Source organism: Oryctolagus cuniculus, chromosome 8 (genome assembly GCF_964237555.1).
Source record: "Oryctolagus cuniculus chromosome 8, mOryCun1.1, whole genome shotgun sequence".
Taxonomy (NCBI): Eukaryota; Metazoa; Chordata; class Mammalia; order Lagomorpha; family Leporidae; genus Oryctolagus; species Oryctolagus cuniculus.
The window spans coordinates 9,598,179-9,620,111 of record NC_091439.1 but is presented as its reverse complement, the minus strand read 5'-3'; the positions used below and the strand labels follow the sequence as shown (position 1 = coordinate 9,620,111).

Sequence of the window (21,933 nt, the reverse complement as noted above, 5' to 3'; positions counted from 1 at the left end):
GAGAGACCTGGAAGAAGCTCCTGGCTCCTGGCTTCAGCCTGGCCCAGTCCTGGCCATTGCAGCCATTTGGGAAGTAAACCAGCAGATGGAAGATCTCTCTCTCTCTCTCTCTCTCTTTCTCTGCCTCTCCCTCTCTGTAATTCTGACTTTCAAATAAAACTCAGAAAGGCAGAAGCATGAGTACATCTTCCATAGGCTGGTTCACTCTCCAAATAGCCACAATGGCTGGGACTGGGCCAGGCCAAAGGCAGGAGCCTGGAACTCCATCCGGGTTTCCCCCATGTGTGTAGGGGTCCAAAGACATGGGTATCTTTCGTTGCTTTCCTAGGACGTTAGCAGAGAGCTGGATCAGAAGTAGAGCAACCAGGGGCTGGCGCTGTGGTGCAGCAGGTTAATGCCCTGGCCTGAAGTGCCAGCATCCCATATGGGTGCCAGTTCAAGACCTGGCTGCTCTACTTCCGATCCAGCTCTCTGCTGTGGCCTGGGAAAGTGGTAGAAGATGGCTCAAGTCCTTGGGTCCCTGCACCTGGGTGGGAGACACGGAAGAAACTCCTGACTCCTGGCTTCTGGCTTCTGGCTCCAGCCGTTGCGGCCATTTGGGGAGTGAACCATTGGACGGAAGACCTCTGTGTGTGTGTGTGTGTGTGTGTGTGTAACGCTGACTTTCAAATAAATAAATAACTCTTAAAAAAATAAAAAAAGAAGTGGAGCAGCCAAGACTCAGATCAGCACCTATGTGGGATGCCACAACATCGGCTCCCCAATTTGATTCTTTTTTTTGTTTTTAATTTTTTTTTTTTTTTTGACAGGCAGAGTGGACAGTGAGAGAGAGAGACAGAGAGAAAGGTTTTCCTTTTGCTCTTGGTTCACCCTCCAATGGCCGCCGCGGCTGGCGCAGCACGTTGATCTGAAGCCAGGAGCCAGGTGCTTCTCCTGGTCTCCATGCAGGTGCAGGGCCCAAGCACTTGGGCCATCCTCCACTGCACTCCCTGGCCACAGCAGAGAGCTGGACTGGAAGAGGAGCAACCAGGACAGAATCCAGTGCCCCAACCGGGACTAGAACCCGGTGTGCCGGCGCCGCAAGGCGTAGGATTAGCCTAGTGAGCCACGGCGCCGGCCCCCCATTTGATTCTTGAGACAACTTGGCAAGACAGGAATTAGTGAATAAACAGAGAGCAAAAACTCATCTTATTAGAAATAAGAGTACTTCCCCAAAATGTCAAGAGACTCTCCTGATTTATTTTGGGTTGGTAATATTTTTTGGAACTCAGTTAATACTGAAAGAGCAAAATGATTGAAAATGGTGCTTTTGAAAGGAACATGTGGGCTGGCACCGCGGCTCAATAGGCTAATCCTCCACTTAGCGGTGCTGGCACACTGGGTTCTAGTCCTGGTCGGGGCGCCGGATTCTGTCCCGGTTGCCCCTCTTCCAGGCCAGCTCTCTGCTGTGGCCAGGGAGTGCAGTGGAGGATGGCCCAAGTGCTTGGGCCCTGCACCCCATGGGAGACCAGGAGAAGCACCTGGCTCCTGCCTTCAGATCAGTGCGGTGCGCCGGCCCCAGCACACCAGCCGTGGCGGCCATTGGAGGGTGAACCAACAGCAAAAGGAAGACCTTTCTCTCTGTCTCTTTCTCTCACTATCCACTCTGCCTGTCAAAAAAAAAAAAAAAAAAAAAAAAAAAAAGAAGAAAAAGAAAAGTAACATGTATATATGTATGACTGAAATTCAACATAGTAGCGTAGCTTGTATGTACCAAAACATGTAAATGGCCAAGAGCCATCAACAAGGTATTAACAGGAAGCCGCTCCCCATGAGCCACTCTACCCAGTCTGCTCTTGGACTGTGCTGCTGGGATACCACCCACTGGTCTTTGCAGCCAATGAACCAGAACATCACCGCTTGTATTGTTCCGGGAGCAAATGTTCTTCAACTATCATGTTGGCATGACTTCCTGAAAGTTGGATGAGACAAACCTTTAAAAATAATCCTATTATTTGAATGCTCCTGCCGTTTAGATTCCCAGATAAATGATCTTCTATAGTTCTGCTTATATGGTTTTCCAGGGAAAGTCTCAAAAGCTCTCAGGAGTCAGTTTTCGACATGCTCTCCTGGCTCCAGTCATCTGTCGCAGCAGCCAATTCACTACCTTCACCTCCATGAACTCTGCTTGGGTACACATTGTGAAATGTGCTATGCCATGTGTCTGGCCTAACTAATTTTGGAGGTTAATACCCACAAAGCAGGTAAACAACCATGAACTGGCAGACCTGCCCAAAAACCTATGTGCTCATTAGTTGGTTTGTCAGCTTTTTTCTGAGGCTTGCTTGCGACTGTCACCATCCCCTTACTGCTCACCCTCACTTGGAGGTTACATGGGGAGAAGGGCAGAAGGACAAACAAGCAAGCAGGCTCAAGCTTCTGGGCCAGTTTTCTTGCAGGAAAGTGGCTCAGGTTCCCGTGGACTGAAGAAACGGACCTTTGGTCCACTGGGACCCAATGCGGCTCTTATGGTCACACCACTGGCATTCCCCACCAAGGCACAAAACGCACCACATAATCCAAGTCGGACGCTTCTGGACAACGGGGAAGGTGTAAGACACAGGTGAGTGGAGCTGCAGAACAGACTACTGACAAGCCTTCCATTCTTTGCAATAGAGCTAAAATTGGGTTTCAATATGTGTAAGGCCATTCACAGACCATCCTGATATTATGAGTTCATTGCTTGATAATGTAGAAAGCATATACAGGGGCCAGCGCTGTGGCACACTAGGTTAATCCTCCCAAATGGGCGCCGGTTCCAGTCCCAGTTGCTCCTCTTCCAGTCTAGCTCTCTGCTGTGGCCCGGGAAGGCAATGGAGGATGGCCCAAGTGCTTGGGCTCCTGCACCCGCATGGGAGACCAGGAGGAGGCTCCTGGCTCCTGGCTTCGGATCGGCGCAGCTCCGGCCGTTGCAGCCACTTGGGGAGTGAACCAACGGAAGAAAGACCTTTCTCTCTTTCTCTCTCTCTCACTGTCTGTAACTTACCTGTCAAATAAATAAATAAAATCTTTAAAAAGAAGAAAGCATATACGTATTTACATAATTACCACCCATCAATCTGTGTATTAGTATTTTCACATTTCATACACTTTGACTCTTATTAGTATGCACACTGCTCAGTGACTATGCACCATAAACACCAGACTCAAGGGTATATTAGTTCTTTGGCTAAGTGGGTGGGATGTCCACACCTCATATAGAAGTGCCTGGGTTGCAGTCCCAGCTCTGCTCCTGACTCCAGCTTCCTGCTAATATGCACCCAGGGAGGCAGCATATGATGGCTCAGGTAGTTGGGTCCTTTCCACCCTGTGGGAGACCTGGATTGAGTTCCTGGCTCCTGGCTTCAGTCTGGCCCAAGCTCAGTCACTATAGGCATTTGAGGAGTGAATGAGCGGATGGGTGCTCACTCTGTCTTAGTCTCTCTATGCTTATCTGTTTTACAAATAAATAAAACACATATATTTTTTAAAAAAGGTATATCATTTCTAAAAGAAACCAAACTGTCAACTAATCATCAATTAATCAAAAATTTGTATTGAATGCCTAGTACAATGTGGTTATAACACTGTGCTAATGTAAAGTTGATGAAATGGATTATGGAGGTGAAGAACAAGTTAAATTGTAATCTCCCAGATCCCAGAAGTTAAATCAACAAGCGGAAAGGAGAACTCGAACCAGCTGATTTTCAATTTTATTTGCTTCCTCAAACACTCACAAGAAATAACAAGCAACATTAAATTCTAGATTTTTTTCACAATCCTTAGACTCAAAGAATTTGCCATCAAAACCAAATATGCGGCCGGCGCCGCGGCTCACTAGGCTAATCCTCTGCCTAGCGGCGCCGGCACACCGGGTTCTAGGCCCAGTCGGGGCGCTGGATTCTGTCCCGGTTGCCCCTCTTCCAGGTCAGCTCTCTGCTGTGGCCAGGGAGTGCAGTGGAGGATGGCCCAGGTGCTTGGGCCCTGCACCCCATGGGAGACCAGGAGAAGTACCTGGCTCCTGCCATCGGATCAGCGTGGTGTGCCGGCCGCAGTGCGCTGGCCGTGGCGGCCATTGAAGGGTGAACCAACGGCAAAGGAAGACCTTTCTCTCTGTCTCTCTCTCTCAATGTCCACTCTGCCTGTCAAAAAAAAAAAAAATAGACACTAATTGACTCACAGCCCACTCCTGAAACCCACAGCGTGAGAACAGCTGTTCAGCACCCTCTTGCCTCCTACCCCACCGGGACTGATGGCAGCAGAAATGTTGAGTGACATCACAGAAGCTAAGGAGAGCACTTCAGGGTGAGTTTAAGTCCTGAGCCTAACGCGATGCAAAGCAAAGCCCTGGACCAAATCATGCCCCAAGGACACATGGAAGTGGAGCGCACAGCCGTGAGTCACTCACGGCTGCCACGTGTCTCTGGGGACTGAAGCCATCTTTGCTGCCCGGTTCTCCCCCAGTTAAGGTACGGAAAAAGATGCATGTGCACTTCACATTGGAGAATATTTTAGCTGTTAATTCTAGAGTTGCTATAGCTTCACATGGCAGGAGGACTGGGTACACAGCCCGAGGCGAGCAGCCCTGCACCTGCACACCCACTCTCATGTAATTCCTGCAGACAGAGGTAAAGAGGGAAATTATACCTCTGAGTGGAAGCTACGCAATATGACACTGAACATCTTGCTCAGCAGAAAATGGCTTTGCTGGCAGGACTTAGGGAACTCACCCTGGAAGTATATCACAGACCCCGAACATACGCATTCATCCTTCCTCCAAGTTCATGGGAAAAATAATTTTAACTTTAAAAAATTCATTTATTTAATCCAAGAGGCAGAGAGGGAGAGAGACAGAGGCAGACAGAAACAGGCATCCCATCTGCTGGTTCACTCCCCAAACACCTGCAGCAGCCAGGGCTGGCCCAGGCCAAAGCTAGGGAACCCAAACTCAATCTGGGCCTCCCACAGGGTGGTTGGGCCCAAGTACTTGAAGCCATCAGCTACTGCTTCTCAGGGTACACATTAGTTGGAATCAAGAGGGAGCTGGAGGGGCTGGGCTGTGGCATAGTGGGTAAAGCCACCCCCTGCAGAGCCAGCATCCCATATGGGTGCCGGTCCAAATCCAACTGCTCCACTTCCAATCCAGCTCTCTACTATGGCCTGGGAAGGCAGTGGAAGATGGCCCAAGTGCTTGGGCCCCTGCACCTGCGTGGGCGACCTGGAAGAAGCTCCTAGCTTCAGATCGGCTCAGCTCTGGCTGTTGCGGCCATGGGGAATGAACCAGCAGATGGAAGACCTCTCTCTCTCTCTCTCTCTCTGCCTTTCAAATAAATAAATATATATTTAAAAAGAGATAGAGCAGGATTCAAACTCAGGTGCTCTGGTATGGGACACAGACATCCCAGCGTCTTAACCACAACACCAAACACCCACGCTTCATCTTCTCCTTTTTGCCTTCACATATACATTGGTTTTCTCCATTAAAAAAAAAAAAAAAAAAAAAAAAAAACCTTCAGCATGAAGGAATCTGGGGTGTGATGTAACTGGTTACATCTTGATCGCTGTCATGGTTACAGCTTGATAGTTGTCATGGTTACATGACCATGCATTTATCAAAGCTCACAGAATAGGCGCTGGCAGTTAGCCTAGTAGCTGAGACGCCCAAGTCCCTTACTGGAGTAGCCAGGTCTGAGTCCCGGCTCCAGCTCCCGGAATCCAGTTCCCTTCCAGTGCATACCCTGGGAGGCAGCAGTGATGGTTCAAGGAGCTGACTTCCTGCCACACCCACGTTGGAGACCTGGATTGGATTCCTGGCTGTCAACTGTGGCTGGGCCCGTGCTGGCCACTGTGGCCATTTGGCCAGTAGTCCGGGTCTATCTCTGTCTGTCTCTCTCTGCCTCTTAAATAGATAAATTAAAATGTTTTAAAAACATACAACATTTTAGGCCGGCGCCGCGGCTCACTAGGCTAATCCTCCGCCTTGCGGCGCTGGCACACCAGGTTCTAGTCCCGGTCGGGGCACTGGATTCTGCCCCTCTTCCAGGCCAGCTCTCTGCTGTGGCCAGGGAGTGCAGTGGAGGATGGCCCAAGTCCTTGGGCCCTGCACCCCATGGAGACCAGGAGAAGCACCTGACTCTTGCCTTCAGATCAGCGCGGTGCGCCAGCCGCGGCGGCCATTGGAGGGTGAACCAACGGCAAAGGAAGACCTTTCTCTCTGTCTCTCTCTCTCTCACTGTCCACTCTGCCTGTAAAAAAATAAATAAAAAAAAAAAATACAACATTTGGTGCTAGAAAGGGTGGATTTTATAGCATTTTAAGAAAACCTTACTTCTAAAAGCATGATGTTCAGATGAAAGCCCCCCAGACTCTTCTGTCGGTCCTCCCGCCCTGTGACCATCACCCCATTCCGTTCCTTCCTCCCCCTGGCACTTTCTTCCTAGTGTCTTCACTGTAGCTCAGACCAAAGTTTCCCCGAATCAACCCTCAGTGCGTACAGCCTGTCCTCGCACCTTTCTATGACTGCTGGCAACAAAACTTCTGCAGGAAACTTTTTTAAAAGATTTATTTATTTATATATTTGAAAGAGTTACACAGAGAGAGAAGGAGAGGCAGAGAGAGAGGTCTTCCATCTGCTGGTTCACTCTCCAATTGGCTGCAACGGCCAGAGCTGTGCCAAAACAAAGCCAGGAGCCAGGAGCTTCTTCCAGGTCTCCCATGTGGGTGCAGGGGCCCAAGGACTTGGGCCATCTTCTACTGCTTTCCCAGGCCATAGCAGAGAGATGACTCGGAAGTGGAGCAGCTGGTACTTGAACTGGTGCCCATATGGGATGCCGGCACTGCAGGCAGCGGCTTTACTCGCTATGCCACAGTGCTGGCCTCAGGAAACTTTTTGCTCCATTTTGGAGGGAGAGAACACCATTGCTTCTCCTCTCCTTCAACTGCTCTTGGCTCGTTCTTAGCAGTCTCTGGGATTTGACTCTCCAACCCCTGTCTGGGAGGGAGGACAGCGCGATCAAGTTTCCGGTGGCCTCCAGCCACCTCCACATGGCTCCGTCACCGCTCCCAGCCTAGCAGGTGCAGCCCTGAATCTCGCACCCTGGCCTTGGCCAGCGAGGACATCCTTGCCACGGGTCCTTCTCGCAGGCTGGAAACTGTGAAGACAACAGCCACTCACCAGGGGATCAGTCTCCCGGATCAAGGCAGCATGCGTGGAAACGCTGTGTGGACAGCACATTCTACACTCACGGCCACCCGCTGGAGTCTCACTCATTCACAGCCTCCTCTGAAACGTCTCCAGGTTTCACTTATGGGTTCTCTGTCCACTCCCTGGCCGACAGCTCCCGGCATCCTCTGTCTTTGGCAGCCAGTTCCCCTTTCCCTGAACACATTTTCCATCTCCTTTTGCTGCTCAGGACTCTTCAGATGCACCTGTGAGGGGCTGAATTGTGGGCCCCACCCCCAACGTGTGCTGAAAGTCTCCCAGTTCCTCGGCAAGTGACCCTACTGGGAAACAGGTCTTTACAGAGGTAAACAAAGTTAAAGCATTAGGCTGGGCCCCACCCACTCCAATAGGACTGGACAGAGACCGCCACAGAGGGACAATGAAGACTCAGGGGGAACCCCAGTACAGCCAAGGTCACCCAAGGCCATCAGACGCTGGGAGAGTCCCACAGCAATCCCTCACAGCCCCAGGAGCCACTGGTGCCCAAAGTCAGTCCAGGCCTCTCCAATTCATGCCTATCTCCTTATTCGGCCTAAAAACCCAGGCTTTCTTGCCTAGGCCTTCTGGGCAGCCCCAGGTCTCCGGCAGCTGTGCCTCCATCCCAGGCCCCCCCGAAATGTGGTTCTCTCCCCTTCCACACCCCAGTGTGCCCTTCCCCTTCTGTCTTCACCTGGGTCTTGCACATTCCTCCTAGCTCTAGGTTGCTGCAGCTTCTTTTCCTCAGTTAACACTGCCTGTGGCTTTCTCTCTCCTCTCCCAACCACCCTCAGGTTTGCTACCCACATGGTTAAGTGGGCACGTGGTCACGTCGCATTCACATGGGTCCCTCAGAGTTTCTCGCGATGTTCTTGGATCTCAAGTTAAACGTCAGGTGACTCATCTCTGTTGGAAACCGCTTTGCCAGGCACCTTTGGATTCTTCTCAACAAAGCATCCATTTATCCAGAGAACCCCACAATTCCTGTATTATATTATCGCACGTCAGCCAATCAAGGCTCTCTAAGAACGGGGGTGAATCCGGACTCCCCCTTTACTGATGAAAATCTCACTGGACTTCTTAGAGCCTTGGTTCCTTGTCATCTTTAAAAATATTACCTTGCAGCCCAGATGGAGTTCCAGGCTCCTGGCTTCCATCTGGCCCAGCCCTGGCCTTTGGGATGGAAGATCTGTGTGTGTGTATATGTGTGTGTATGTGTCCTTCTCTCTCTGTAATGCTGCCTTTCAAACAAATAAAATAAATAATTAAAAAATATATAGTGTCTTGAGACTGGTGCCGTGGCGCAGTAGGTTAATCTTTTGTCTGCGGCACCCTCATCCTACGTAGGTGCCGGTTCTAGTCTTGGATGCTCCTCTTAGAATCCAGCTCTCTGTTGTGGCCTGGGAAAGCAGCAGAAGATGGCCCAAGTCCTTGGACCACTGCACCCGCATGGGAGACCCAGAGAAAGCTCCTGGCTTCTGGCTTCAGATGGGCGCAGCTCCAGCCATTGTGGCCATTTGGGGAGTGAACCAGTGGATGGAAGACCTCACTCTCTCTCTCTCTGCCTCTCTCTCTAACTCTGTCTTTCAAATAAATAAATAAGTAAAATCATATATATATTATATATAGATATAGATATAGTGCCTCTCAGAGTCATCGTAAAGATAAGATGGAATGATTAAGTGAAACTGATTTTCAAAAGCTAAAACTTTGCTCAAACATGAGATTAAATCATTACAAGTGTCTTAGTGCCAAGCGAGCTCAGCGAGTCAGCTGCTGTGTTGATGAAATGAAGGGCCTGAACCAAGTGAGCAGGTTGTTCTGGATTCGGGCCACGGGGCCCATAAGTTTCCAACTGGTAGGAGGGATGGAGAGAGCTGCAGAGCACAGGGGCCCACAGGGTTGGCTTCATAAACAAAAGGTCCAGAGTAGACTGCCGCCTCAATCTGCTTCTAGGCACGTGGCATTCCAGGCTCTCGGCAGCAACTGACAGTTCCCAACATAACCAGCTTGTGTGCAATAAATCCATTATGCCTAAGCGAGAGCTTAATGTTTGGAGGGTCTACCTGATGTCAGACTGAAAGCTTACCATGCTAAAGGTACCTACAATACAAAAAAGTGAATCCGGCTCAGAATCTCAATACGATTCATCCTACGATCATATCAAACCAAGGAGGAGGGGCGGGCATTTAGTCTAGTGGTTAAGACTTGGATTAAGACACTCACCTCCAGGGCCGGCCCTGTGGTGTAACGGGTAAAGCCACTGCCTGCAGGGCCAGCATCCCATATGTCCCCGCTGGTTCACTCCCCAGATGGCCACAATAGCTGGAGCTGTGCCAGTCCGAAGCCAGGAGCCAGGAGCTTCTTCCAGGTCTCCCACGTGGGTGCAGGGACCCAAGGACTTGGGCCATCTTCCACTGTTTTCGCAGGCCATAGCAGAGAGCTGGATGGGAAGTGGAGCAGCCAGGACTTGAACTGGCACCCCTATGGGATGCTGGCCCTGCAGCAATGGCTTTACCACCACAGCACCGGCCCCATTTCTATTTTCAAGGAGTTAAATTAACTTACTTTCTGAAGCTTCACCTTTGGTATCTGTTCAACAAACTGTACACCTTGGCCAACAGAAGACTCTGGCCAGTGAATCACGAAGGGATCATTCTTAAGCTGTGGACACCAAACACAGCACACACATAAAGACTCTAAGCACTGTAGTGGCCATCATGTGTGAAAGTCCCTGAAAGCCAGACCCTGAGTTTCCAGCGACTGGAAAAAAATAGACGAGCACACAGGCAGGCAGTCTGGGCTGCTTCTCCACCTGCAAGGACAAAGACAGCCTCTTCCTCTGCTCGGCTGGGAGCTCCTGCTGCCCTTGAACCTCATGGACAGAGAGCAGCTGATGGCTGACCCAGAAGACTGCAGACTCCACCATTCCCAGGAAGCCCAGGCGGCACTTGGGCAAATGCATTTCTCCAAGGAACCCCATGAAGAGGAAACGGCTCAGGAAAACACGCATGGAGGAAAAGAAATTAGTTCTATCATTTATTTCTATCAGATTTCGCTTTGGCCTGATGCCTCTCGTGTGGAATAAGCCCCAAACACGCCGCAGAAGATTTTGTACTGAATTACAAATGAAAACCGGCTCCCCTGCAGATGGAATTCTGAATCTCATAACCCCACAAATTCTGTCCTCCTCCTATGACGGAAACTGCTTTCCCTCAAGCACATTCTTAGATAACGATTTCCCCGTCCTTGATGTCTAAAGGTTTTTTAGAAAGCAATATGAATATGTAATGGACGCCTATTACAATTTGAAACCTTTGTTTAAGCAAAAACTGTTTACAAGTAAAATCCTTTTAGAGGAAATCCCTGAGAAATCCAATAGTTTTTTGTTTTTTGTCTTTTAATGAAGTTGTATTAATGATGACTAAAACCTGCTTCCTGTGCCAGATCTGCAGCCAAAGCAGACATCAGAGTTAATGTCAGAAGAAAAAGCAGCCTGCACAGCGCCCCCCCCCCCCCCCCCCGATCTTTTCCTGAAGCTGCTTTCCTGGCTGCTGTGGCAGCCCTGAGTGGGGTTTTGCCTTCAGGCACCAATTACTCAGCTGGCTTGAGCCATCTGCAGGGGAGGAGGAGGTGAGGGTCACGGAAGGCAAGGACATCTAAGGGGTGAGTGCCACTTGATGGCAGCAAATGGGGACAAACAAGTGTATGGTTCATACCATAAGCACGTGGTACCCGGTCACTTCTTTATACGCTGCCTGTGTGATGGTCCCAAGACCGGGTGCACAGCAGAGAATCTATCCTTGAAGGCTCACTTGCACAGAGTGTGCCCCACCACAGATGGACAAAGCCCTGTTCCTACCACATGCAAACAGCACTGTGGGTAACGGGGCACAAGTCTGCAGCTCACGCTTGGCCACTGGTGCCACGTGTGGCTGGTGGCCGACTCCACTAGTGGCTAAGATTCCCAGGAGGAAGACAGCCAGTTCTGACGCTAACCGCTAGGACAGCTTCTCCGAAATTGTACGGACTGAAGCATGAGCATTCTGTCGGCTGCATTTTCTCCTCTCTGGAGTTGGTTTTTGTGTTTAAACTTTAAGCCACTGAAAGCTACTCAGGTCTGCTCATCTGAGGCACACAGAGGCTGAGGACCTGTTCTGGAAGCCTCACAGGACCACGTACTGCATATGGCTAGGATGTGAGTGCCGAAGAAATGGGGGTGCTGAGTAGGACTCAAACTTGGAAGGAGAAGGAAGGGAGAGAGTCAGGCAGAGGTCTTGGGTTGATATGGGTGTCACGGTTAATACACACGATGCTGATCCTGTGCCCTTCAGCCCATTTGAGTACACTTTTTTTTTTTTAAAGATTTTATTTATTTGAGAGGTAGAGTTACAGACAGTGAGAGGGAGACACAGAGAGAAAAGAGAGAAAGGTCTTCCTTCCATTGGTTCACTCCCCAGATGGCCACAATGGCCAGAGCTACACCGATCCGAAGCCAGGAGCCAGGTTCTTCTTCATGGTCTCCCACGTGGGTGCAGGGGCCCAAGCACTTAGGTCATCCTCCACTGCCCTTCCGGGCCACAGCAGAGAGCTGGATCGGAAGTGGAGCAGCCGGGACTAGAACTGGCACCCATATGGGATACCAGCACTGCAGGCAGAGGATTAACACACTGCGCCAGGCGGCAGCCCCAAAGTACACTTTTTTTAATAAGCAAAAAGAAGTAGGGCCGGCGCCGCGGCTCACTAGGCTAATCCTCCGCCTAGCGGCGCCGGCACACCGGGTTCTAGTCCCGGTCGGGGCGCCGGATTCTGTCCCGGTTGCCCCTCTTCCAGGCCAGCTCTCTGCTGTGGCCAGGGAGTGCAGTGGAGGATGGCCCAGGTGCTTGGGCCCTGTACCCCATGGGAGACCAGGAAAAGCACCTGGCTCCTGGCTCCTGCCATCGGATCAGCGCGGTGCGCCGGCCGCAGCGCGCTGGCCGCGGCGGCCATTGGAGGGTGAACCAACGGCAAAAGGAAGACCTTTCTCTCTGTCTCTCTCTCTCACTGTCCACTCTGCCTGTCAAAAAAAAAAAAAAAAAAAAAAGCAAAAAGAAGTAGCTAACAAGGAGAGAGCTGAGGTCACCAGCCTGCCCCTGTGACTCTGCCTACTCTATGTAAACCTCCTTCTTTTTGTACAGTGGAAAACCACTATTTCTAAAAAACCATCACTCAGATTCTGTGCCAGCCAAAAATACCCAACGTGGCTGCTAACGGTGGCCTTGCGATGACCTATAGCTAATTATAAGAACACTACAATAAAATTATCATGGTTGACACTTCTACTCCCATGATGCCCTGATGAAATTTCCCAAAAAAGTGAGAAAATGTGTGCACTCAAATCCCACCTCAAACACCACCTCCTATAATATAAAATTAAACCCTGTTCCAAACACAACCCCTATGAATATTCAGTTCCCCCAGATCATATCAAGAGGTCTACGGCCATACCACCCTGAACACACCCGATCTCGTCTGATCATATAAAGGGATAACAATACCTCTCACTGGTTATAGTTCACTCTCACACATGCCTGCACTCCCTCTTGAGTGTGTACATCTTTTAAAAAGACTTATTTATTTATTTGAAAGCCAGAGTTACATACAGGGGTGGTGGTGGGGTGGTGGAGAGAGACAGAGAAGGGTAGGATAGTGCTTCCATCAGTTGGTTCACTCCCCATCTGGCCACAATGGCCAGGGTTGAGCCAGGCCGAAGTCAGCCTGGAACTCCAATCAGGTCTCTCATGTGAGTGGCCAGGGGCCCAAGCACTTGAGACATCTTCCACTGCTTTCTCAGGTACATTCCAGGGAGCTAATGGAAGTGGAGCCGGCAGAACTTGGACCACCGCTCATATGGGATGCCAGCATTTCAGACAGCAGCTTAACCCGTACTTTTGCTTTGATAACTATAAAGTTTACTCCTCTGTTAACCTTAACCTATGTCTTTTTTGCATTGGAGACAACAACCTGGACCCAACCATCTAACACTTTCATCCACTTTGAGAAGGTGACTTCTTACTGGCCATGCTAAGTAAGAAGTACCCAAAAGACATATATCGCATAAAGGGTTTGCTTTTATAATCTGTCTGTAACAGAGTAGTTACTTTGCCTTCCATAAGCAGGATCCAATGCACCGCATGAGTGAAAGAAGCCTTGGACATATGCTGAATGCAAAGGAGAGCCAATTGTCCCAAATTTGCAAGATCATGCACACGCCAATACCAGATCACCACACACTGAGACGGCTTTGCTGTTGTAAAGCACCCTCAGCCCTGAGGGAGGCAGCACACCTGCCCTGAGCTTCCTGTCCCTGGAGCACCCTGCAAGTTCTTGCCCTTCCTCTTCCCCCACTGATGCTTCTAGTTCACCATCCTAATTCCCAGGAGAATTATCACTGAGGCAGACTGCATACTAAAAAGATAGAACTGCACCCTCCATTGTGTCCCATGGTCAAGGGCATACAGGCAGGCTAACAAGATGCAAATTCCATTCAATGTGGCTAATGCCTTTTTTATCTCTAAGCAAAGGCCCAGAAAACTCATGCTCTTCATTGGTTTTATAACATAGCCCTGCAGCCATTGTTGGATGGGCAACACTAATTTAAATAAATTGCATGTAGTCAGCACAAGAGACCAGCACATCTTTGTTTAGTCTGAGTGGCTCTTTTCATGATTAAAGAGATCTGATCTCATCCTCTTAAGTAATGCAAAACTCCAGGGTATCTATCATTTACCCCCAGCGAGGTTCCCTTGGTTGGTCATTTGGTGCTGCCCATGACCTCTGTTGAACTGCCCAGTGCTGGGGAAGAAGGACCACTATAGGAATAGAACCATGAGCCGAGCAGGAGGTTTGCAGGCAGGTAGCAAATGCCACCTCACTCAGGTCAAGTTGAAAGAGCCAGGAACACACCTTTCAGTGTATGTGGCTGGACAAGAAGATCCTGTCACAGCACTAGACCTGAATTCCCAGCTGAGGGAAGACTTTGAGGAACTGGTGAGCAGGTGGGAGAAGGACGCTCAACACATCCAAAGGCGCCCCCCAAGGCCGGAAAACTCCTTCAAGGCTTAGGCTCCCCATCTGATGCCACATTCCTTCCCAGGTCATGCAGCAGTGGCCTCAAAACACAATCTTGGCCCAGTAAATCCGTGTCAGCTGGCAGACTGGGGTATGCACTGGACAGTGCCTTCCCTTCCTTCTGCCTGACTGGGTGGAACAATCTAAGGCAAAACTTGTTCTACTTTTTCACATTTTTGGTCTTCTTATTAGATCTGCCTTTCCACGGGGTCTTCACCTCACACATTTGCCATTTTATTTGCTTCCGAGTCCTTGAAGCCATCCTCCCTTAAGCCTTGAGTGCCAGCCCTGATCCTAATGGGCTGATAAGCAGGTCAGCAAGACCTTAGGCCTCTCTGGATATTTAAGTTTAAATCAATGAATGTCTACAGTTAAGCCAGAAAAAGGCATAGATGTTCAAACCACAGACGTTCTGAAGTCGGAAAAACATCTACACGGCTGAGATGCTGACTTAAAAGGTTAATCACCTCCCAGAACTCCGCTGCCTCCAGTGTACTTCTATAAATCTCTCTGGTTCCAAAAGGCAGCATGATGTGGGTTGATTCACCTTGCTGAAGTGAGGCACCTGCGAAACCTGCACCCACAGCAACTATTTCAGCACTTCTAATAGCTGTCAGAAGGTAACAAAGATGTTGACAGAATCTTTGTTTGACTCAAGGACACATTCTAACCCTCCAAAACAGGCAGAAATGAATTTCATCGAGGCACACGGTATGTGACATAGAAAGAAGAATGCACTGAAAATTGTAGGGAGAGGATTTCTCTGATCCAAGGTTAAGAAGAGCTTCAAAAGCAGGATACACAAAAATAATAATTTCACATAGGAAGGAACAATTATTAGTAACATAAAATATTTGCCAACAAAAGTTCTGTTTCTGAGATGGCATTTCCACCAAACCCTCCAAAATCACATAAAAGCTGACTGGCCAATCAACAAAAGCTCAGTGTCACCAGTCTCACTCTCCTGATTTTTCTACTTCTTTATCTTCTAGACTGTACTTGCTAATTCTTTAAATTATTTTTTTTTAAAGATTTATTTTATTTATTTGAAAGTCACAGTTACAGAGAAAGGGAGAGAGAGAGAGAGAGAGGTCTTCTATCCACTAGTTTACTCCCCAAATGGCCGCAACAGCTGATGCTGAGCAGTTCTGAAGCCAGGAGCCAGGAGCTTCTTCCAGGTCTCCACATGGGAGCAGGGGCCCAAGGACTTGGGCTGGCCTCTGCTGCTTTCTCAGGCACGTTAGCAAGGAGCTGGATCGGAAATGGAGCAGCCAGGACACGAACCGGTTCCCATATGGGCTGTTGGTGCTGCAGGCCAGGGCTGCACCACAGCGCTGACCCCACCAATTCTTTAAATTCTAAGCCTAAACACTACCCATATCAAGGGACCTACCATTTTATCCAGGGAAGACAACATGTTAACCTCATAGATGACATACAAGGGCCTTTTCAGACTTGCCAACTCAGTCTGAGGCCCAGTACAGAAGAGCATAAGAAATACAGTTGTCTATACAATGCCCTCAAATCGCTCACATAAACTAATGTAGCGTTTGCACAGAACCTACGCACATCTGCCCACCTGCTCTAACTGGTCTCTGGATTACTATAATACCTAAGAGAATGTGACTGCTACCCAAGTAATTGTTTCACTGTATTGTTTAGGGGATAATGACAAGGAAAAAAAATCTGTGCCAATTCATCAACCTTTGCAGGCCTACCTAGCTGGTACACATTAGCAACAATGTAACAATTCTCACCCAGTTGTTTAAATTTTATGATGTGAATCCTGAGATATGGAGGGGTTATTGGCGATGTGGAAGTATTAGGATAATTTAGCCTTTGCCTCAAGCATTTTAAGACAACACTCTCAGAGAGATCTCTCAAACGTACGTCTGGAATGTATTTTTTAAGGAAAAGTACCGTTCCTGTCTTTATCATTAGCAACAATATAAAAGCATCTGTCCGGCCCCTGCCAGCACAGACTGTCAGTACTGTGCAGATCAAGCTAAAATTGCCTTTGAGAATCCCTAAGCCCAGGAGGATCTCAGTGTACACCAAGCAGTATCACTTTTAATGGAGTGGTGAGAAGAGAAAGCAGTCCTAATAATGTCAGCTCCCCGGGATTTCAAGGTACTACTTTCACAGGTTTCTTTGGGCATTGCTATGTTACCTGGCTGGGTCATCTCCATTCACTCGGCCAGCTACTCAGCACATAGCACTCCCAGAGATGGTAAATTACTGCTGCTGGGAGAAGGCCAGCAAAGATCCATAAAGTAACCATCCAGAGTCATCAGTGGACAGAAACTCCAAGGACACAATGCAACCCAACGGCAGACCAAAGAGAAGGTCAAAGCATAAGAGGCTAATTCTCAGAGAGACTCTAACCCGTTTATATTTAGTGTCTTAGAAGAAGTTTCTTCCAGTTCTGCTCCAACACGAGGTAGAAATGACAAACTGACCAAACAACCAGGAACCCATTGAAGTCAGCATTTTTAAAACGATAATGCAAGAAACGGAATTCCAGATATAAGTGGCACATTTATTTTTGACAGCTACAATGGAGTTCCCAATGAGCGACTTAATAGATTTTTCCAGAAACATAAAGGCAGGGCCTGGAAAAATGCTCTCAGAGAACACTGATAGGGGACACTAACAAGCAAGCCAACCTTGACAATGAAAGGTTTATTAGAAGAAATTCTAGATTCCAGGATCCAAAAAGAATCACAGTAGGTAGTTAAATGTGATTCTACAGCAAAGGGAGGCTGGGAAGCGGGAGACGTGGTGTTAACCCTTGGGTAGCCAGCCCAGATGACTATATTAGTGCAGACGGCCCCGCCCATTCCAACCACATCCATATTTGCCCTAAGGGAGGAGGGAGGTGGGGTTTTGCAACTGATTCTTAATCATTATATGAACCTGAGTTTGAAGGGGAAGGAAATACAGTGTGAGTCATAAAGAATCCCATCAGACGGCTTTGCAGTCAGGTTAAGGTTGTGGCGATCAAAGCATTCTGAGCCACTCCTGCTCTTTGTGTCTCGCAGCCAAAGGCCAAGGATAAAATCAAGTGGAAATCTGAGACCAGAGGTCACCTAGGGCTGGGAGGGAGTGACCCCGACACAATGCCTCCTCCTCCTCCAGCCACCGCAGGCAAAAGGAACCCGGAAACACAAGTCGTCCTGCACCTAGCTCAGCCACATTCTGCGCACTCCACCTTCAGAACAAAACTGGCTGGAAACTACCGCGGGGGGTGGGGTGGGGGGAGACGTAGGTGCAACCGAAGCACAGCAGCCCCCCGCCCCCACCCCACCCCCACCCCCGGCCGGATCTCATCACCTCAGTGTGGACCTCTGAGCGCTCACACTAACTACTGAAAAACATGTGAATCGCAAGCTGTCTCCATTCCGCAGATCATAGCAGGTGGCTCCCGCGGGGCAGGAACGAGGTGTAGACGAAGGAAACTGGTTCATCTACGGGGTGGGATTGCCGGTGGCGCCGAATCTGGCTCTGACAGGCAGTAGGGAGGCAAGCCTCCATCGCCAGCCCCAGTTTGTCAGCAGCGTGCAGCTTTCGACAGGGGGCGAACGTTTCCAGAATAAATACACCCATCGCACGGAGCCCCGCCACCCCTTCAACACCAACACCTCCTCCTCCATCGTTCGCGCCTGGGCAGTGGGCAGGAGTGGGGACCACCAGGAAAGAAATCTACTGAACAGTCCCGGGAAAGCCACCACAACTTTTTCTGAAAAGAGCTCGTCTTTCCCACACCATTCCTGCCGCCGCTGCTCTTTAAGACCGCCCGGCATCTCCCCTCGGCGGCGCAACGTGACCTGGAAGGCAGGCAGGTCCGGGCCCGCCAGGCGCGCGGGACCGGGGAGCGGCGCCAAGGCTCGGCCCCTCCGCAGCGCCCGCAGCCTGCGCGGCCGCCCGGCTCCAACCCCGCAGCCAGGATCTGCAAATGGCTCTGGGCAGGCCTCCCGCACGCCTCGGGCCGCCCAGCCCTGGCTGGGAGGCGAGGCCGAGGCAGGACTTACTGCGAGACGGTGCCCGGCTCCGCGGGGATGCGCGCTTCGCCGGGGGCGTCGGGGCGCCCCTGCCCGGCAGCCGCCGCTCGCTCGCTCGCTCGCTCGCGACCTCAGGCGGCGGCCGACTCGGCGCCAGCTTCTCGCTGTTCCGCCCGCGCGGGTCCGGAGGGGGAGCCGCTCTAGGGCCTGGCGCTTTGTGCGCGGTTAGCCCGAGCGGCGCACGCAGGCCCGAGGACGAGCGGCTGCCTTCTGGCTGGATCCCGCGGGGCCGCCGCTCGGCGTCCTCGGTTCCAAGTGGCTGTCAGCCTGGTCGCGCCCATGGCGTGCTCGGTCCCAGAGCGGGGAGACATCTGTTTTCCATAAGCCCCGAAGGCAGAGGCAGATCCGGATTACGGGCTGCCCAGCTCTCAGGCACTCCCAGCGCCCAGCAGGCCCGCTAATCCCCCGGAGAAGCGCGGGACGCACTACATGAGGACTGCCGGCCTCCGGCCAGCCTCCGGGGCGCGCCAATCGCGGGAATCTGGGGGCCCAGCGGGCCCCCCCACAAGCCTTATCAGAACCCGGCACACTCCTGAGACTGAGCGAGGGGGACACCTCCGCGTTTAAGTGAATTCTAGTAAATGGGCCAACGCTTTATACATCAGCACCAAAAATAACGACACATCGCTGTCTCTCTAGGCTTTATTTTTCACCCTGTAAATAGCTTGGAGTACAGGGCCTCCGCCTCCCGCCCCTCTATCCACACTTGATGAGCGCTCCTGCAGCAGCCAGAGGTTTCTCTTCTCTTTGCTGCCTGGCGGAGGAAGGTTTGTCGTGGAGACTGCAATTCCAGACACTGTAAAATCCCTAAGTTAGGGACGTATGCCCAGATGCTTATCGGAAACAGAGAAGCAGCTTGTAAATCATGCTGAGAACCAAGGAAGGCCTCCTAAAGGAGGCTGCGTTTGAGTTTTTAAATTTTCTATTTGAAAGAGAGAGAGAGAATGAGAGAGAGAGAATCCACTGGTTCACTCCCCAGAGTCCCAAAACAGCTGGGGCTGGGCCAGGCAGAAGCCAACAGCCACATTCAACCTAGGTCTTCCACATAGGTAGCAGGGGTCCAAGTGTTTGAGCCAAGACCTTCTGCCTCCCAGGTACTGTTAGCAGGGAGTTGGATCAGAAGTGGAGCAGCGGGACCTGGAACCAGCACCCATATGGGATGCTGGCGTTGCAGGCCATGGCTTAACCTCCTGTGCCACAGCACACCCTCTTCCCCAAAGTAGCATCTTAAACCACTATGCCAAATGCCACTCCTGAATTCTGTTTTCGAGAGACAGAGACAGCACCTATCTGCTGGTTCCTTCTCCAAATGCCCACAGCAGCTAGAGCTGGGCCAGGCTAAAGCCAGGAGCCAGGAACTCAATCCTGGTCTCCCACATGGGTGGCAGTAATCCAACTAAATTGTCACTGCTGCCTCCCAGGGTGCACATTAGCAGGAATCTGGAATCAGGAGCAGAGCGAGGCATCAAACCCAGGTACTCGGATATGGATGCTGGTGTTTCAGTCACAAGGCCAAACACCTGCCCTGTGATTGAGATATTTCAAGACTGAGCAGAGAGGCGGGGGTGGGGAGAGCTAACTTTGCCCGTGTTTGTGGGAAGCAGGAGCAAATGTAAGCGGTGCTTAGGTCGGGTTACCCTGAGCAGGAGTTACGTCACCTTGGTCCGAAGCCATGAAGGTCCTCTCAGAGGTCTGAAGTGGGCAAGTGGCTGGATGAGGTTTGCGTGTAAGGCAGATGATTGCGGGAGGCATGTGGAAAGAGGCTAACCCGGGGAGGGAGCAGAGGTCGGTATGGGAAGGGAGGAGAGGACTCCAAGGACCAAGGACGGGGAGAGGGAGAGCCTTTGGGATTTGCCGCCTGGTGCCAGAGAGCTGGGGGGAGTTCAGGCTGTCCTCCAGGATTCTGCCTTGGGCAGCAGGGTGGGTAGGTGGAGGTGCAGCTCCCGGAGAGAACAAGGGAAGAGAAGCAGCAGGTGTGACCGAGAGAAGGGAGAAGTTGAGTTTAGACATCTGAGTGGGTGGTTTTATGGGCTATAGAAACATAATGAATACAGACAAGGCAGTCACGTGCCCTGGTGGGGCAATATGGATTTGGCACTTGTCTGATTATAAGTAGAAGAGGAAAGACTGAGAAGAGGAAAATTCGCCGCGTTAGTTTGCCAGGGCTGCCATAGCAACGTGGGCACCCCCCCAACTGCATGGCTGGCACTACGGGAATGTGCAACCGGCCAGTTCTGCAGGCTGTGAGTCCTAGACCAGAGGGCTGGCTCTCAGGGAGGATCTCTTCCCCTGCCGCAGTCCCAGATCTCTAACAGACTCACTGCAATGTAACCATAACCTTTGCATGGTGCTCTCCAAGTGGGTGCCCGTGTCCATGTCCCCCTTTCAGGAGGACACCCACCACATTGGACCAGGGCCCACCCCACTCCGGGATGATCTCATCTTGTTTTGTTTTGTTTGTAAGCATGTACTTATTAATTTTGAAAGTCAGAGTTACATACACAGAGGGAGGAAGAGATGTTCCACTTGTTGGTTCAGCCCCTAGATAGCCAGAACAGCCAGTACTGGGCCAGTCCGAAGCCAGGAGCCAGGTGCTTCCTCCTGGTCTCCCACGCGGGTGCAGGGCCCAAGCCCTTGGGCCATCCTCCACTGCCTTCCCGGGCCACAGCAGAGAGCTGGACTGGAAGAGGAGCAACCGGGACAGAATCCGGTGCCCCAACCGGGACTAGAACCTGGAGTGCTCGTGCTGCAGGCAGAGGATTAGCCTAGCGAGCTGCAGCACTGGCCGATCTCAACCAGTTACACCTGCCTTTATTTCCATTGCCTATTTGGAAATTACCTTATTTCCACATAGGGCCACATTGTGAGGCATTGGGGGTTAGGACGTCACCATATGAATCTGGGGTTCTTGGACTTAATTGAACCCCTAACATTTACACAGTGTGAACTGAGTGCCAAGCGTGGGGTGTTGGGTTGGAGAGGAGGAGAAACATCAGCTTCCGGTGGGCGAAAAGAACAGATTTGGATGGAAACGGAGAGAAGAAGGATTTAGAAAGGTCCAGGAGCAGGGGTCCACAACCAAGGCAGAGACATTTTTAAGAAAGGAGTGATTAATATCGCCACAGGCAAAATGCAGCCAGAACTTGCCTGTCGCCTTGGGCAGTGTAACAGTCAGTGGACCAGAAGGTCAGATTAGCCGATGAATGGCCAAGGGCCTGGTTGGTTCCAGCATTCTTGGACTTTAAAACCATTATCCAGGCAAAGCCACTGAGGGACTGGTGGTCACTTTCCAGGCATTTGAGCAGCCTCGTCTGCAGGAAAGACTGAATATGTCCCAAAAGGATGTGGTGATTAGATAGCTGACACTGGACCTCACTGTGGATGAAAAGCAATGTGAAGGCCGGCGCTGCGGCTCAACAGGCTAATCCTCCGCCTAGCGGCGACGGCACACCAGGTTCTAGTCCCGGTCGGGGTGCCGGATTCTGTCCCGGCTGCCCCTCTTCCAGGCCAGCTCTCTGCTGTGGCCAGGGAGTGCAGTGGAGGATG

The 21,933-nt window shown here is 50.9% G+C and overlaps 1 protein-coding gene across 7 annotated transcripts in view; it reads right to left on the bottom strand.

Moving 5' to 3' along the window:
* TRIM2 (tripartite motif containing 2) overlaps positions 1 to 21,933 on the bottom strand; it is a 183,991-nt gene that overhangs the window by 96,506 nt on the left and 65,552 nt on the right. For 2 of the 7 annotated variants that reach the window (XM_017347285.3, XM_070047375.1), the window contains exon 1: positions 18,358 to 19,156. The exons of the other annotated variants lie outside the window; for them this stretch is intronic. The gene's annotated coding sequence lies outside the window, so the exon portion shown is untranslated. Of the gene's footprint in view, positions 1 to 18,357; positions 19,157 to 21,933 lie in introns of those variants that run through there. 7 annotated transcript variants of the gene reach the window in all.